Genomic DNA, 17,869 nt, shown 5'->3' with positions numbered 1-17,869 from the left:
TTCTCTGGGATATTTGTACAGTGGAATTCCTTTTCCCTGCCCTGATTTTTTTTTTTTAAGAAATAAGACTAAATTGCTATAGGTAATCTAAAACTGACCTGAATAATTTATGGTAGAAAATATGTGGAGCCCATCTCAGAGAGTTTTAACTTTTCTGGGTCAGAACTTTAACTTGTAAAATTTAGTACAGCTCTGAAATCAGCAGAGCAAAGATCTGGCCTTACAGATTTAAGGACAATGAAATATTCTGTAATATTTCAAACCTTTTTGAAGCCTCCAACTGACATGAATGGAGTTAATTTTGGGGCCTCTCTGAAATGACTGTTTAGCAGATGCTACCAACTCTGGGCTTGTTAGACATCAGTATCAGCAACCATTTCCTTAACCAGAGGATCTTCATGCTGTAGGGTCTGCCTGGGGTGAGATATGGGGGGTCCTGCTTGGCCCCACTGTGCCCAGATCAGGGCCAAGTGACCTGGACTGAACTGACCCAACTCCCAGCCCCAGCCCAGGGTGAGCAGGATAGCATGTTAATCCAGTGCCCTCTGCTGGGAAAATTACAACTTTTACCCAAATTTCAGCAGCCCTTAGGTCACACCAACCAGGACTTTCCCAGCTGAGGAGTCTGCATATTGCCTCTCTTGTTGCTGTAACCTTGAGGAGTCGATTCTGGAGACTCGGAGACTTGGGCGGCCGTTGTTGTGTTTCATTGCCATGTATGAATTTGCTATTCATTTCCAAAGTTTCCTATAAAAAGCTTTCAACCATTTCTTCAGACCGGAGCCGGAGCTCCCTGCTGGAGATAGAGCATTTCAGAGTCTTTTCAAAGGACGTATAATAAATAAACAAGTCTGCAGCTTGGAAGAAAACGCTGTGGAAAAAACCCAGCTACATCATGTGCATGCATCTATAGCATAGCTGTATGTTTCTAATTTTTTCCCTTTCCATCACTTTTGAAGCCAGATACCCATAACAGCCAAGTCAATCTGCCATGAACTTTGGTGATACATTGGTGTGTGATCATTTGTCATTTTAATGTCTCCACCCAGATCTGCATTAAATAGTGCACGACAGTGCCTCTGTGGCCTCAGGAAGCAACAGTCTTTTCTTGAGAGCAGAATTATGAGTTGCTAGAGGGTTTTTAATATTTTTTTTTTTACCTAAAAAGAATAAAAGATATAAGTAACCGCATTTTCTTAATGCTCTTCCTGTTTCTGTTTATTAGAAAATAAACAAAACAACTTGGAGAAAAAGGTTTCTTGTGGTACTGTCTCCCTGCATGATCTAGAAGTGCAGGATACCTGAAATGAAGAGCAAGCCCTCCCTTAGAGCATCTTTAGCGACTTCAGATGGGAGCAGAAAGGGCATACTGGGAAATGTTTCCAACTACCTACAGAAGAGGTCTCTAATCGGCTACATTATCCTATGGATAATGCCGAAAGTTTTGACTTGCATTCCTGGCACAGAGCTGATCCCTGGCTTCAGCACTTTCTGCAATGTGTTGGGCAGCCACCCATCCAAGTGGGTGTTGTCCTTTCAGAAGGAGACGTTCAACCGCTGGCAGTAAAAGGATCAATCTGTCAAACCTCAGGGGATGAGGCAGTTTGGGGGACAAGGCTTTTGGGTGCTCAGCCAAAACCAAAACGGCGCTTTCAAACTTTTCAGGCTTTACTTGTTCCTGTGTCAACATGTTTGCTTGCTGGGACATGACTGGCACAGGATTTGGTCTCATTTTAACTAAGATGCACAAGGTAATTTATAGAGGAAATAAGCTTCTTGTGGGGGAACACTCTTAGTAAAACAGGTATGTGCAGTGCACATCCTTCGATGTTAATTCACATGTATATTGTGACTCTAGGCTTTATTTCTGGATTTGGTTTAGTGCAGTTCACACTCCTGCATTTATTCAGACCTTTGCAGGCAAAGGGGTCTCGGTGAAACAGATGCTGGATCTGTGTGAAATGCCCCGATCCATATTTCCTTCTTCTCAGCTCTGAATTCAGCCCTACAAATTGTGTCTTTAGCAAAACAAAACAAATAAAAAACCCTCGTCAAGGCATGATTTCCACCCCGATAGCCATTAGATGTGACCTGGTACGTACTGGGTCTAAACCCTCAAACGAGAATAGCACCGATATGCAGAACCCCTTTAGACTTGTGCCCCATTATCACCACAGTCTCTTTGTGGAGAACCCAAACTTACAGGCAACTACATCCACCTATCTGAACATAATTTAGCTGAGACTCAAAATCCAAATAGCTATTCATTTCAGAAAATTCAAACTTAGCTGAAGGAATAGTTTCCTCTTGGATGGCCTGTGTTTATTTTAACCGTACTTTGGTCCGCACGATTAGTGCTGCTTTCTTGCTCAGGATATGGGGAATTGCAAATGTTAATTTTTCTGACACACTATAATTACTGCAGACATCAACTGTTTTTATGCACTTCTCCAAAAATATGGTCAATAATGTTTGCACAGGAAATTCTGGCTTGCAGGGAACGCCCTGGATTTCAGCTGTTCTTGCTTGTAACTCAATCTCTTTGAAAAATCAGAAAATACCTGGTTTTACTTGTCTAATTTGTAAGTTGCATGAAACATTGGGTTTCGGTCTAGACATTGCTCCTATAGCCATGCTGGCTATATAAGTTTTCCAGGAATACCTTCTTTATGTCTTTCAAAATGTTCCTAGCATTCTTCTCAAACTAAGTATTTATTTGCAGTCATTTCTGCTGCCTTTTTCAGTATGAACAGAGAATCAGCAGGAAGTCACAGTCTAGTATGGGAGAGGGAGAATCAGGACACTTGGACTCCAAGTCCTCTTGTAATTATTTTCCGCCACTGTACCATCACGTCTGTAATTAGTGGTGCATTTGGTAGCAGTAAGGACTACTCGTGGATCACAGTTTTATGCAGTACTGCTGAACATTCTGCAACCCACATTTCAGCACTGATCACTGGGCAGAGGCTGCTTCTCCACCACTTTTTTTCTTCATGCAGTACTTTTAGCAAGGAAAAAAGCAGGACAGAGCAGGCATACATTGTGCCCACTGTCACTTTGTGCTCTACAGCTATTATGTGCTCATCCTGCCCTACTGTAACTGTACAGGCAGTGCAGGATTTGGTCAAGCTGAGCAGTGAAATATCTTCCGTCTAGATATCCAACCCCAAGAATCTAAAGAAGGAAGGGGAAAGAGAAGAAAAAAATAAAGCTGACAGCAGTCACATCCAATGAGTTACCATCACTTTGCAACGTGTACGTCCCACCTCACCACATCCTTCTGTTGTGGTGTTTTTCCCTTTTGCAGAAGACCGGCAGCTTTGACGATGGCTACACGTGTGTCTTCTCCTTTTGCCTCATCCAGTCAAAGCTGCTTTAGCCAGGACTGCATACACCCAAACCCGTGGCCTGTGCATTCATGTCATTGTTGGACACAAGCCCAAATCTTGTTATTTAAGACCAGAGGCATCGCTGCTACCAGCTGAGCATTTATGTCTGTAGAGTAATAAGAATTGAAGTCAAGATAAAAATGAAAACAGCCCCTTTTCTCAGGCAAGCTTTACCTAAATATCAAATACTGCGTACCAGGAGCAGTTCCAAAACATTATTTGTGATCCTGATCTGGCCTAGGGACAAGAATATTACTTACACAGACTCTAGCAGCACTGCACATAACTTTTATGAGAAGCTATCCTGCCAATTACTGCAACTGGAAACATACGTTTGCACGCTGAATATGTGGATTATGGAGAGATTTTTGTTTGTTTGTTTTGGGGTTTTTTAGTGTGTGGAATGTTGGAGACTTGGTTTCCATTTGCATGTGTGTATCTATAGGATACACTCCTAATGGAGCCCTTTGAATTGCTTTGAGTGGCTAGACCAAGTGTGGATTACATTCGTCTGGAAAATAACACTTATGTATCTAGTGCACTTCAAATAAAAAAAAAGAAATGGTCTAATGGATCTATCTACCTTAAGCACTTCTGTAGCTCTCAGCCTAATATCTGGTTACCTCACAAATGGGAATTCTTCAAAACAACATGCTTTCGTTAAAAAGAAAGATGACTTGTTGAAACCACATATTTTTGTGGAAACAGATCAACTCTGACAAAAATTTTTTTGGAACAATTTCTTGTGCGTAGCTAACAAGAGATTGCCAGAGTAGCCTGGGTAGCTAATGATCTCTTCCAACATATGGGACTATCGACATTGAGCTGCTATCAGAAAGCTGTAACTTCAGAAGATGTGGGTGTGATGGAGCGATGGCTGTGTCGAACCCAATGCCTTATGCCATATAGAAGAGATCCTTAAAATTCAGCCTTAGATCCTCAAGATTATATATGGGACAAAATCTAAAGCTAGGGGAATTTCAGCCTGGCTGTTCTTATGACAAAATGGACCAGGTCTTCCTCTAATTCAAATCAGCATTTGGGCAGTAAGCAAAGGTAAAAATGAGCTGTCAATGTCAGAAGGTATATGGTGCACACCTTCGAGAAAAGAACGCTGCGTGATAAATAGTTCCTGAGAATAAAAAAAAAAAAAAAAGTGTTTAACTCAGTCTAATTTTGTGTAAAAGCAACAGTTGATGACAGCCAGCCAGTCAGGGCACATTGCAGATGGTGTTTTTCATGGCTGTAATCTAATGTCATAGCTTTTGCAGAAGTGGAATTAAAAATCTTCAATTCTTTGTGGTGAAGACAGACAGATGCTTTCCTGCTTTAATTCCTGAGTGGCCATAACATGTTCGTTGACATTTCAACTTGATGTTTTAATTGGCTTATTTGAATAAAACTCAGACAGGTTATGTTGCTCAGTTTTATTTTGTGTCTCCCAGCCCAGCAGCCAACAAAAAGAAGACAGCAGGATAAGGAGGGGCAGTGACTTTTCACCTCTGATTCTCTCTGTGTTTTGTTTAGCTCTTAATATATTTAAATTCATGCTTTGTTAAATTAGAACTGTGTCCTGTAGGGACTGAAATCAGCCACTGCAGTCCAAAAAGAGGGTGCCCAACATTCCTCTCAATTGTCCAGGAGAACGTGTTTTTTGAAATTTTTTTTTTTTAATTCATTCATTTCTTTCTCCTGTGCAGCTCTAAAAATGTACAGGTAATGTACCTCACCGTCCGTCTCAGGAGTGTGCTGCAACCCTGGAACCAGAGGAGGCGGTTCCTTCATTTTTCCAAACTGTGGAGGCCACTTGCTGGGGTGGACCACTCCTCCCCGTGCCCACCATCCCAAGGAGAAGGGCAAAAGCTTCTCTAGAAACTGTGCACATTTCTGTGTCTGCAGCAGTGGCACTTTCTAAAGGCTCTCGGACTGTTCAAAAAGTGCTTTAACCCATCAAGGAAGTGAAGCTCTCAAGTAAAGAGCACTGTGACCTTGCTAACCTGGGTGTCTGTGGAAATCAGTCCAGCTTTGGGCAATTATCATCCCTTGCCAGAAAGACGAAGGGTCAAGAGGGCTGGATGGAGTGAGAGGGGAAGAGGAAGACGAGGGAAGGACATGGTTAGCACATAGGCTGATCTAGCTGGAGTTGCTCATCTAAGGCTTGTTTAGGACCCGCAAACTGCTATTCTCCTCTGAATACTCAAAAAATTAGAGATGTCAAAAGCCACTCACTCGTTAGTCTGGTGAATACCTTATGACAAAACTGCACGAGCATCAGTGTCAGTTATTTCCCCCCGCTTGTTTTTTTCTTAAGTAAAGTTATATGTCTATACTAATTTGGTTTGCATTTTTCTCTCTCTGTACATAAATGTAGACCATAAAAGGATACGTATGCAGTTTCTGTCTTTGCTCACTTAGGTGAGAGGATAAAGCTGAAGATCAGTATCTCCAAAAACATCGCAACTTCCAAATAATCTTGATGGTTACAACCGTGTACGTGTGCATGTGCACACGTGCATGTGTTACAGCTCAGTGATATTTAGTCTTCGAGAGAATGACAGGGAGAACATGAGGTGTGCTTGGTGTATCAAGCAGCAGGTATCTCAGGTACCACGGACGAAGCACAGTCTGAGTGGGAGGTGAGTGTGCTCGTCCCAGGTTAGTGCCTGAGGTGCAAACCTGCAGCACAGAGCCGCCACAGACCATTAGCAGAGCTGGGCATCCATCTCTGTCAAGGGGAAGGTCAGGGCTCAGTTAGCATGGAATCTGAATTACCTCCACCCTGGAGAAACAGGCACTCTCGGGTGGGATGGAGGTCACTGCCAGGGCAGCATCAGAGACGCCCCAGCATAGACTGCTGCCTTCCAGAAAGAGATTTCAGCTTCACCTTCAACGCTATCTTTGCAACTATAGAAAGTCCATGATTTTCTTCCTTTCCTGTACACCCTCAGAGCAGAGCTGTCCTGTTGCCCCTCTCCTAGTCCTTCGTATTCCTGTTGTCCCTTTGCACCCCACATAGCTGTTTAGTCTGCCTGAAAATCCATATCAGATTCCAGAAATAATCCAGTAATAATAAATTGGTGCCTCACCTCACTGCAGTAAGGAATGCCTTGACTACAGTTAGTATAATTTTTTTGATACATAGGTCGCTTTGCTGAAAAAAATGAATCAAAGTAAAACTGGCAAAACTTGAGGCGAATCAAAATCTGTGGAGCAAATCCTGAGCAGCTGTCATTTGTCACATTTCCATCAGAACTAGTTCTTTGATGATTAGTCAACCTAAACTCAGAAACTGGGCTGCAACGGTGTGAGAGTAAGAAAAATTGATGTGATCCTCAGATGCTTCCTATGGAATAAAGCGAAGACCATATGAAATGAGTCCTTCCTTCCCATCAACCAACTGTCAAACTAAATTATTTCAGAGTTCTAGTACTGAGCCTCTGGAATATGATAAGAAACTTCTTTTTTAAATTCTAAACTAAGCAGCTGAAATAAAAGCATCTCTTTCCAAAGCAACAGTCAGGATAAACTACGTGTGAGCAAATTTGTCAGTCCTGGACATTATTACTTCATGTTTTCACCTGGGAATTTTCAAAAGCAAATTGCATCCTGGGCTGCCAACAGTGTTTGAGCCGAAGTCGCTGCCCGAGGTTGCTGCTGACTGTCCCTCCCAGCACGAGACCACCCTTTGCACGAGCGGTGTGGCAATGCAGCGAGTCAAAGACATCAGCTCTCAGAAAAAAAGCTGGTCCTTCTCGCCTTCGAGCTATCTGCTAAACTGAGTCCTTCCAGTTTGAAGGAGGCTCTTCCCATGATATATCCCTGGGTGAGGAAGGACTGGCGGTCCCTGGCCCTTGCTGGGAAGCGTTGGTGTTTGGAGGGATGAGCCAGTTCTCGCTGCTGCTTGCAGGCGCTTACACCAGGCTGGGCTCTTGTCCAGACAAATCTCCACCTGCTTTTATTATGAACTGTCCAAAGACCAACTAAAAATAACATTTTTCATTTCATCTTTGGCTAAAATGATGTTAAAAAAGCAAGGAACATGAAGAAAAGCAGTGAAATTAAAAGGCTCCACATGCTAAACGTCTTGATAGACTTTATTTTTGGATTAATCTTATTTAGAAAGCCCTCCTTCACTTGCATTCAATTCAAAATTCACCCAGACCCATATAAATCCCGTTGACTTTGGTGAGAATGTTACATGTGTGCTGATGGACAGAATTTGAGCATGTGTGCTGATACTTAGCAAGAGAGAGAGACGCGTTTTGTTCACGCAGCAGAAAGGAAATTGTGCTTTACTGTATTGTTTACTCTTCCCAGTACTTTAATTTTCCCTTTGTTTAATATTTCAGCAGAAGCCATTTATCTTCCCTGATGATCAAATAAACTGGGTGGTAAAATAACGGATATGCAATTCACTGGGAGAGGGAAAATGGTATTATAAGGTAGACCAAAGGGATATAGTTTGGAAATCCAGTAACGTGTGATTTGCTACCTCACGCTTGCCTCAGCGCCCGAGGGAAAATATTGGCTTTTCATACCAAGCGAAGATACAGGTTATCCTTTAACAGCACTGCAGCGCAGGGGATTGCAGCTCTGAAAGCCGATACTTGACTGCTTAAAAGAGCCATATCCAATTCAAAGCAAGATCTTTCTCCTCAGTGAAGATAACAGATAATGATGGTAGCAATCAGGATTTGGTTTTCCCGAAGCAGACGTAGCTAATGGGGTAAGATGGGGTCAGGCTCGAATGGTGGGAGACACCACCATCAAGAGCAAAAGGATGCTGCCTGAAAACCAGAGATTTTTCCTTGGTCCTCCATGGCCTTGATCCAAGGCCAGTGATGTCTTTCCATGGGCTTCAGGGGGATTTTCAATGCAGAAGACCAGACTGAACCTGACTCCCAACGTGGGCCTATAACTAACGGACTTCGCTGCCAGTTCAACCGAGTGAGTAGGTGTAACGCAGCTTGAGGAACTGCTACCAGAAGATGGGAAATTTTAGACTCTTGTTCCCATTGAATCTTTTTTTCGCAGGCAGAAGGCCAGGATTCACTTCACATAACTTTCCATCAATAGTTTGTGGGGTGAAAAAACTTATCAGCCTTTTTCTGCTATGGCAGTCACGTAAATAAAAGGTCTTAATGTTCCCTGTGAACTTAGAGCATCAGTTTGCATCAGGGTGTTCACCAGTTCGCTTCTTTTCATCTTTTCTTCCTAGGTTTACGAGAGGAAAAACGGGAAGCTAATACCCATGTAAGTGGCACCTATTTGATTACAAACACACAGGAAAAAACTCACTTGCTCTTTTTAATCTCTTTCTTATTCAAACTCTTTATTGCGAATCCTGTGCCTAGCCAACATGCAGACTTTATATAACACAATCAACGAGAAAGCAGATAAACTATATAGATTAGAGTTGTTATTTCATACCTATTTTTTGCAGCAAATCGCTAAATTAAAATTAATTAAAAAATCTTCTATGAGTATCAAAGCTCTTTTAAAAATGCCTTCTTTTTCCCTCTGATCTGAATTTTTTAATTTGAAGATGGATTAACCAAATGAAGCACAGGAAAGTGTAACAACATGACATGCCTTTGAGGACCAGCCTTAATTTTTCCAGCATATCTCATTTAACCACATGAATATTTTTTCCTGTGAAGTAGTATTTAAATATTTATTTTAAAATGGTGAAGAGCCTTCATATAAAGACACAAATAATTGTTTTAGTTGGCAGGCCAAAGATCAAATAAAATACCTAAATGTGGTTCAGATATTGACATTTATTATTTTTTATGAGAAAAAATGTAGCCTAAAAGAAGACCTCAAAATACTTGATTATTTTTGGGAGCAGACTGTGGGTAAAAAACTACCATTGCTATCTCAAATTTTTGAGAATGAAAGATAAAGTAGACCAGTATCCATAGGCATATGTATGTTTATGTGCTGGATACAGTCTTTTTTTATTTTCTAGATTTTTATAGACTCAAAGGCTGGTGATGTTTCTTATGGGTAGGGGAACATGACATTCTGCTTGTATCAGTGTTACAATTACAATGACTGAAGCCTCAGTTTTTCATTAAATCGCTATTATACTTTCAATTTAGAAAATCTGTTTTTCTGTATGAAGTCTCTGGAGCCTAATAGTGAGGCTGAGCTCCCGTTGCCATCGTGGCCTTGGTGGTGCCATGCATTTGGGCATCTCTGCTATTTGGTCATTTGCACAAAACTTTAGCAGCCCGGTATCTCTGAGACTTCTACACCTAGTCAAAAACATACAGAAAGTTGAAAAAAAATTGTAGGTAAATGGATTCACCTGCAAACAGACACACACATACACACTCTTGGAGTATAATCATATCCTAAGTAAACTGGGCTTAAAAAATGAGGAGAAGAATCACAGACAAAAACAACATCTTTGGTTCCTATGGAAGGGATCTGGCCAGGTTGGATCCTCAATGCAAACCTTCAAGTTCCTTTCCAGGAACCGAAATGTGACTTTTTTTCCTGGCATTTATAAAAACCTGACTTTTTTTCATCCTTCTTTATTTGTTTCTTTGTAGCAGAAAGGATAAAATTTCTGTTGTAAGATCAAGCCTTTCTGTTTGCTTAGATTTTTTTGAATTCTTGCGGCTTCTCTTTAATTATTATTATTTAAAGGATTCAAAATATTTTTTTGAGAAAAGCTGTGGAGTAAATCAAAAGTCAGCTGCACTGGACTTTTTAAACATTATCAAGGCATTGGATGGATATTTATAGTTAGGAAAAGACTTCGGTTCTCTTAATTTCACATCTTGAATTTAATAGACATGACAAACTCAGGCTCTGCTACAAATGTTTTCTCTAAGTGTAACTGCCAAGCTCAGCCAGAAATAGGGTATAATTGTTGCCCCCATCTCTGCTAAGTCTGTCTCACATTTTCATGGCACAAGATCAGCTGGGCAAGAGGTGTTTTCCTCAGTGTTTCTCTTCATAAAAACACAAACGCCTGCTTCCAACACTAAATTTACTGCTTCATGTTCTGATGGAAACTTTTTATAGTTTCCTATCCTATATGAAGTCCCTAGGAGAAACCTCCTGCATAGGCACAAACGAAGAAGGGATGCAGAGCACATGGACGAGAGGAGGTGATGGGGTATTGTGGGACATGGTTTAGTGGGCATGGTGGTGTTAGCTGATGGTTGGACTTGATGGTCTTACAGGTCTTTTCCAACCATAGTGATTCCGTGATTCTGTGAGGTGACATGGAGGCACTTTGTGACAGAGCCTGGGGGCAGGGGAGCACTTTTTCAGCAGTGAAGCTGAAGCTTTCTCATCTGGTCTGACCTTGACTGCACTATAAAGCATCCTACACAGGAGTGCTGGAGGAGACACAGTTTTAGTTCCTGGCCTTTCCCAAGTGCTGTGGGAAGTCAGGGAAATAGCATGTCTGAGTAACATGGATGACCCTTCCACTTAGCGTGGATCAGTACTCATTGACTCAAAAAGTCGCACATTTCTGAAACGGTAGTCTGAAGAAACCTTCCAGCACCACCATTACTCTGCCTCGCTGAGAAAGATCTAAAGAACCACATTTCAAAGTCTGAGCTGTGTTTCCACTATGTTTTCTGCACGTGGTTAAATCCTACCGTTGACTTTACACTGGGCTGATTCCAGTAACATGGCAGGAAACACTGCATAAAGGCAGTGTCCACTCCGGGACGTAAATGAGATTGCATGGGATGGAGCTGGTAGATGTGCCAGAAGAAGATGGCAGTCAAGTTGAACTAAACACTGCAGCTTCGTTAATAGCCAAGAAGCCTAACCGAGCTGCCTCTGCATGCTAAAACATTCTGCATTACAGCGTGCAGGAAGGAAAGCAATTTATAATGTTAATCCCACAGAACTAGAGCTATTCCTAACGATGCCGCCTGCCCAGGCACGTTACAGAGAAATGTTTTCTGTCAGTACTGCCAGATTTATTGTCTATTCATCTCTCTTCTGAAGTAGAAGAGGGAACACTCAGTGACAACTTGTTTATCTGATGAACTGTAAATTTTATCACAGAGAAACTATTTATGTCACTTAGAAACAAGTCTTTTTTATAATCAGAGATGTCATTGTGGTGAAATCAGTTGCACAGGCGACACTCTCACTTAGGAGTATTCATTCATACTTAAAAATACAAGCACATAAAAGAGGATGGAGATGGTATTGATGCAGGCTCAAAAGGCAGCATGGATAAATTGTATGAGGCCCCAGGTGTTTGTTAATACACATTGCAAAGATGATGGGGGCTATACGGTCAAGACCTTCTGTGAAATAAGTGATGTCTACATGGTAGCATACATTATGCCATGATCCTTTAGTAAGATTTTTCATTTAACAATAAAGGTTCATTCTGGGAAGAAAAAGAAAAACCACAAAAAAACAAAATAGCAAAACCCCGTGACATGCACATTACAGGCCACCATTTGGTAACGCTAACAACGTCTGACCTGGAAAGCAAACGTGGTCTCCGGAGTGTTTGTTGCAATGAGTGGGGCAGCAAGCAGAGAATGGGGGTCCAGGCACTGGGAACAACATGTCCTGGCTATGATTGATGGAGAAGTTGTTGACTTGGACTGATTCTGCTCAGAGGGAGGTGGCAAATTGAGGAATTTGTCATAAAAAGCTGTAAAGCAGGACATTAAAACAGACATTGGGTTAAAATATACAACAACAACAAAAAAAAGGTTAATTTGTTTTCATCTGCTGGTTACATTCCAAAAGGTAAAGTTTGTTTTTTCCTCTTGAACTAGCTTTAGAGAGGAGATACGCACCATATGCCACCAGTTGCTCTTGCATGCAGAGCTGTAGCAAGATGTTTGCCAGAGGTTTGAACTCTGGTGAGCGTGGCCTTTCCCTCCCAACTTTTTTTTCCAGCTGTTTATTTGAATGGGACTTTCAGACTGGTGAAAACGTGCTGGATTAACAGGCCTTAAAAATTAAAGACTATTGATCCAGGCAGCAGGTAAAGCAGAGGCAGCTGTCTCTGGCATCCTAAGATGGTAAATATTTGGAGGCCAGTGGTTTCTAACACAGCTGAGGGTTTGCCTGGCTTTTGTTGTAGGAATTCGCACTCAACAGTATACATGCGCATGTAAGAAAGACAGCAAAATATTTCCAGTTCAGATATTTGTGCATGTCAAGGCCAGAGGGAGCATGGTGTTAATGTAGTTGAGTCTGTGACACACAGACAAATAATTTAACCCCTTGACTTACACAGTAAAGGGATTTGTTCAGTCTCTGGCAGTGGGAGAACACTGAATCCACAAAATCATACCTGAAGGAGACCGTGCACCCTGTAAAACCATGCATCAGTTTTAAACTCTCAGGATCTTCAACATCTTTACGGGTTCAGAAGCTCCAGGGACGTGGTTGCTCCGATGCTGGTGGGGATGCGGTCTAACTTGTCAAAGGCTGACTGCTCGAAAAGGCAGCCAAATCTAAGCAGGACAATAGTGCAAAGCAAAGCATGGGCTTGTGCAGCAAGGCTGGGTCTGTCACTCTCTATTAGTTGATATGTATGATTGCTTAACTGCCCCTTTACTGTTTTGTGTTTTCTAGGATGTCCCAGTCTTAATTCCACCAATAGACGTAAAACTTCCTATCATGCCAGTCACAAAGATAATTATATAAGAAACTTTTTCTTTTTTGTTCTCCCCCTCTCTTTATTTCAGTTTAGAGAAACAAAGAGGTCCATTCATCCAATTTGCAGCTGAGTCTCTCAGGTTATGTAAATTGTTAAATCATCCATGCTCTTTCTTTTTAGCCATATTGCAAGCAGTGAATTTCCATCCTCAGTTTAAACTTCACGACTGACCTATGCAGACAAACACGGAGAGCAAGAGAGATCAAGAGTTTCATCTTTTTTGCGTCCTTTCTCCTGGTTAACCAGTATGTTATACTTCCATGGAGAATAATAAAAAGAAATCAGAAGTCTTTCATGAATAACTAAGTGGAAAAAAACCTTGTGATATAATTAGGAGATGCCTGTGGACTTCATTGGAGCTTTATTCGTTTCCATCAAGGCATAATTTAGTGCAGAAGTACAGCCAAGCTTCCATTTTTACTCTCTTGATTTTTTTAAAAAAAATTATTACTATTTTTACCTTACAGTTTAAATTAAGTAGACATTCCTTGGGAAAGTTGCTGCTTCTGCTCATTATTGATGCCTAGTGATTTCTTAAGATTATTGTAGGATTTCTGTGGAGCAGGAAAGGATAGCAATATTGGAGTTAGTCTCGATCAATGAATAATGCATGTTAATAGAAGTATTTTGTTTTACTTTGTGCATATCTCAGTTTCCCCACACCTTTCTGTGGTTCGGATTCAAAAAGGAAAAGAACATTATAAAATCTGCCCAAGACTTGGCCACCTGAGGACATTTATACTTAGCTTTTGGCCAGCAAGAGTAACAGTTTGCAAAGGATGGGCAAGCTCTCCTCTCCTTGCAGCAAATCAAGGCCATGGTCCTCTGCGTGGCTGTCCCTCCTGGAGACCTTACCCCTTGCTATCCAAAGGCCTGGCCAAGGAGCTGGCCAAGTGGCTCCGCTCGGAGACCCCTCTTCAGAAAAACACGTGCCTGGACATGGTGATCCTTACAGGTCCCTTCCAACTCGAGATATTCTATGAACCAGGTTGGTTAATAAAAGAACATTTCATATAGCACAACAATTGCACACATGCTTCACTTCTACTAGCTTTACATAGAGATTTCTTCTGGTTAAGAAAAGAGTGTCTACCCGCATACACCGATGAAATAGGCAGTAACTAAATAATAGGAAGCAAGATACAGAGCTGGGCAGAAACTGGTGGCAAGTATACGAACACCTAGACTAAAAAGCAGAGTAGAAAAAGTCCCATCAGTGTCTATATGACTTTTACCTTTAGCAGGACAGGAGTATGAAGCCCGAATGTGTTAAAATAAGGACTCTAGCACTGCATACTCTGGGTGGGCTTGAAATGTCTGGTATCCATTAGAGTCCAACATTCTGCCGAACCAAGAAATTAATTCTCTTGCAGGAACCTGGGCAAACCAATAGCAGCAGAAAGTTAATCAAGCACTGATCCTCCCAATCCGCTTAATCACAGCCAGCTGCTACTTAAAGCCTAAGAAGAGCAACATCCCCAGGGCAGCCCTTTTGGAGGAGGGGAGAAGCAATTCAGAGAGAGCACCCTCGATGGGAGAAGGGCATTAAAAAGTTAATAAAATAAAAGTTAATTCCCTCCATCAAGGAGGTAGGGAATAGTTCTGGGAAGTTCTAAAGCTTCCAATATTAATTTCTTCCCGCCTTCCCAGCTGCTTATCCCTGGAAGGCATTTGATTTGTACTAAAATATTTGCTCATAACCCAAGTTTCCTCCTGGAGTGTACATAGACTGTGCAATGCCTGAGACTTGGCTGTGGTTTTTTTCCCTCTTTCATTCCAAGTGTCTCTAAAATCTTAAAAACACTGACCACGCCAATTCAGTTTACATTGGCTGGATAATCTTGTCTTCATTTTCTTTTGAGGTATGTATGGTCTCTTGGCCATGTCATCCTCTTAATATAAAATTTTGCCTGTTTTAACAAATGTGTTATTCCCCATTTGAACTTTATTGGACTGGAACATTTTGAGGGGTTCTGACAGGATTTTAGGTGTTTAAGCTTCCATATAGGAAATCCCTAAGTACATCATAGAGGCCTCTTTGCAAAACACTTGAACACTTCATGTGATGTAGGAAAATGCTTTTCTTCCTGAATTCTCATTGGGGAATCTGAGATACTGATGGATTAAGTGACTTGATAAAATTACCTGGGGTGGCTGTGGCAGAGTTAAGATTTAAATCCAGCCTGTTGTTATATTAACCAATTCACCACCCCCAAGTACTGGGTTGAAGCCAATGCAATGATGAGGCCCTGTCTCCCAGTCAATGGTCATCACATTTAGTTGTGGAGTTGAGAGAGGATTTTATGGTCTAAGCTTGTGGAAGGTCATTTAATTAACAAGAAAACTGCATTAATATTTCAGCGTGGTCGCACAGGAATTCAGGAAGCCAATGCACTGAAACCAGCGTTTAGAAACAGTCTGCCTGATTATTAAGAGCTGATCTTGAGTGACATGACTGCAAGAGAGTAAAGTAGGTGAAGGCTCTTGGCAGTTGTAAGGCTGGCTTGTCCAGAAGCTGACCCTTTACAGGACAAGTGCACAGTCCTGCATTAAGGCGAGGTCTCGCACCAGAAACAGTTGGTGTGCCTCCGTGCTGGAGGACATGTGTGGACAGCTGACGGTGTTGGCAGGAACACCAGCGCTGGCAGGGTCCCCAGCGGGAATGGTGACAGCAGGGCTGCGCTATCTTCTGGCTTTCCATGTGGATGGAAATCCTGGTTCAGTGTGGCAAAGCCTGGGGCAAATTTCTCATGTAGATACAGTATTATGAAACAAAACTGCACTTTGTTCACCATTTTAACTTGAGTCTGCTATAAGCAAGTTGTTTTTCAAAGGAATGAAAGTTGTCATCAAAAGTAGCTCCATTTCGTTTCACTGGACTCCCTCTTTTTCATGAATCTGCACAACATTTTTAAAATGCAAAGTATTGGTCAGCAGTTTCATATTGCTGGTTATTATCTTTGCCATGGCAAATACATTCCAGAATACTTTCCCTAATATTTAATTTTCTGAAAAGTTTTCCACCAAAGAAATATTCCTGCATATTAAAAAAGCAGCATATTGGACGTGCCGCAGACTTTCACTTTTTTCCTTAGAACAGGAAATGTCAAAATTTTAAACAAATATTTATGTTTATGTACACACATGCACACACACATGCACTCATAGGCATTCTCAAGGTACCATGACAGGAAAAAACACCCTGGCGGTCTCATCAGCATTCTGTGAAAAAGTCATGGTTCTTTTGAAGGTACGTGATTCACCTTATAAAGATCAGTTGGACTGTGTTTTGTGTTCTATTTTAAAGATGTTTACATAATTTCAAAATTTTTTTGGTAAGCCATCAGCAAACATTCCCACTCTTCTGTTGGCAAAACACCTTAACTAGAACAGTGCTTGGGGGGGGTTCCACTAATTTCTGCAATTTTCTATAACGCAGCTTGACTGACCTTTTTAAATTAATGTGGATGGAATTTTCCATGGGGCTGAAAGAAAACCTATTTAAAGTGGGGAATTTCTATTTATTGCTTTGTGTTTACCAATTTCTGTCTAATAAGTGTACTTTCAAATTAATTAGTACAGGAGCCACCGGTTACGTCCCTCCCTTCCCCAGCTGTGTGCACTGCAGTAGTTCTGCAGTCCAGATGTGTTGTGCTGAACATCTCCTGCAAGCTCACTCCCAGAGGTGCTCATTTCCAGTGGCTAGACATCAGTGAATGACAGCATGGTGAAAAGCCAGTCTGGATTTCTGGGGAGAAGTTCTGTCATCAGTCACCAATCACCAGGATCCCCCCAGTCATTAAAAAACAAATGGAAGAGAACAGTTTCAAGGAGCTGAATATGTTTTTCATACATCATTAATGAGATGATTTAGGTTGAGGAACATTAAGGAGATCGAGTGATGCTCAAGAGAGACCTCGGACATTAATGGATGCAGCTTAATTCAAAATCCCCTTTCTAAGGCCATTTAGAAAGTGATTTATTATCATCACACACCTGAAAATATCTGCAAGGCATTGCATTCCTGCAGCCAGATTCAGAAAAGCCATTAAGCACATGCTCAAATAAACTCATTAACCCAGCGCTGCCTAAATCTATGAGCAGGGGAATCATTAATGAATCACCCACCCTATTTTAAACCCGCTTGTATTTTCTATAGCAATACTCACTCCAGCCCTCACATTATCCATCTCCACCCTCCATCTTCTTGCATATACCCCTGCACTTAGTAAACAACTCCAACCCAAAGCAATCGTTGTTAGATCACGGTTTGCAGACCACTTTAAAAATAATCTTTGCTAGCATTACTAAAATCACTAATGATTGTTAGACTGAGGTTATCACAGAGCACAAACGCGTTGGAGAATTTAGGAGGCCAGAGTCCATTGTACATGGTGTACAACCTGGTGTAGATGGGATCTGGTGAGAAATCACAGTCAGAGAACTTTTCCCACAGAGGGGAAAGCTCCTGGCAATAGGTTTTCATTCCGCCTGGACATGGGGGAGAAGTAGCAGAAGAAACCTGCGCTTCACATAGTGGACACAAGCTCTGCCAAGCCCCGGCCCCTGTGCGTGTCTGGCACCCAGCGACGGGGCACTAAGCATGGACTTGGACCCCTGGAAATCCCACCCCGCAGCCCTGAGCGCTCGACCGGGGAGGAGAGAGGGCACCCCCGACCCTCGTGGGGATGACATAGCTCTGTGGCGTGAAAGCTCCCTGAGATCAGATGGAAAAGTTTAACACTACCCCTGCAAGGTTTTGGTGCATGAAGGACGGAAAAAACCTGAAGAACATCCTTAAAATGTAAAA

Source organism: Gavia stellata, chromosome 22 (genome assembly GCF_030936135.1).
Source record: "Gavia stellata isolate bGavSte3 chromosome 22, bGavSte3.hap2, whole genome shotgun sequence".
NCBI classification, from domain to species: Eukaryota; Metazoa; Chordata; class Aves; order Gaviiformes; family Gaviidae; genus Gavia; species Gavia stellata.
The sequence above is the reverse complement of the archived record's forward strand: the minus strand, read 5'-3'. Positions refer to the sequence as shown.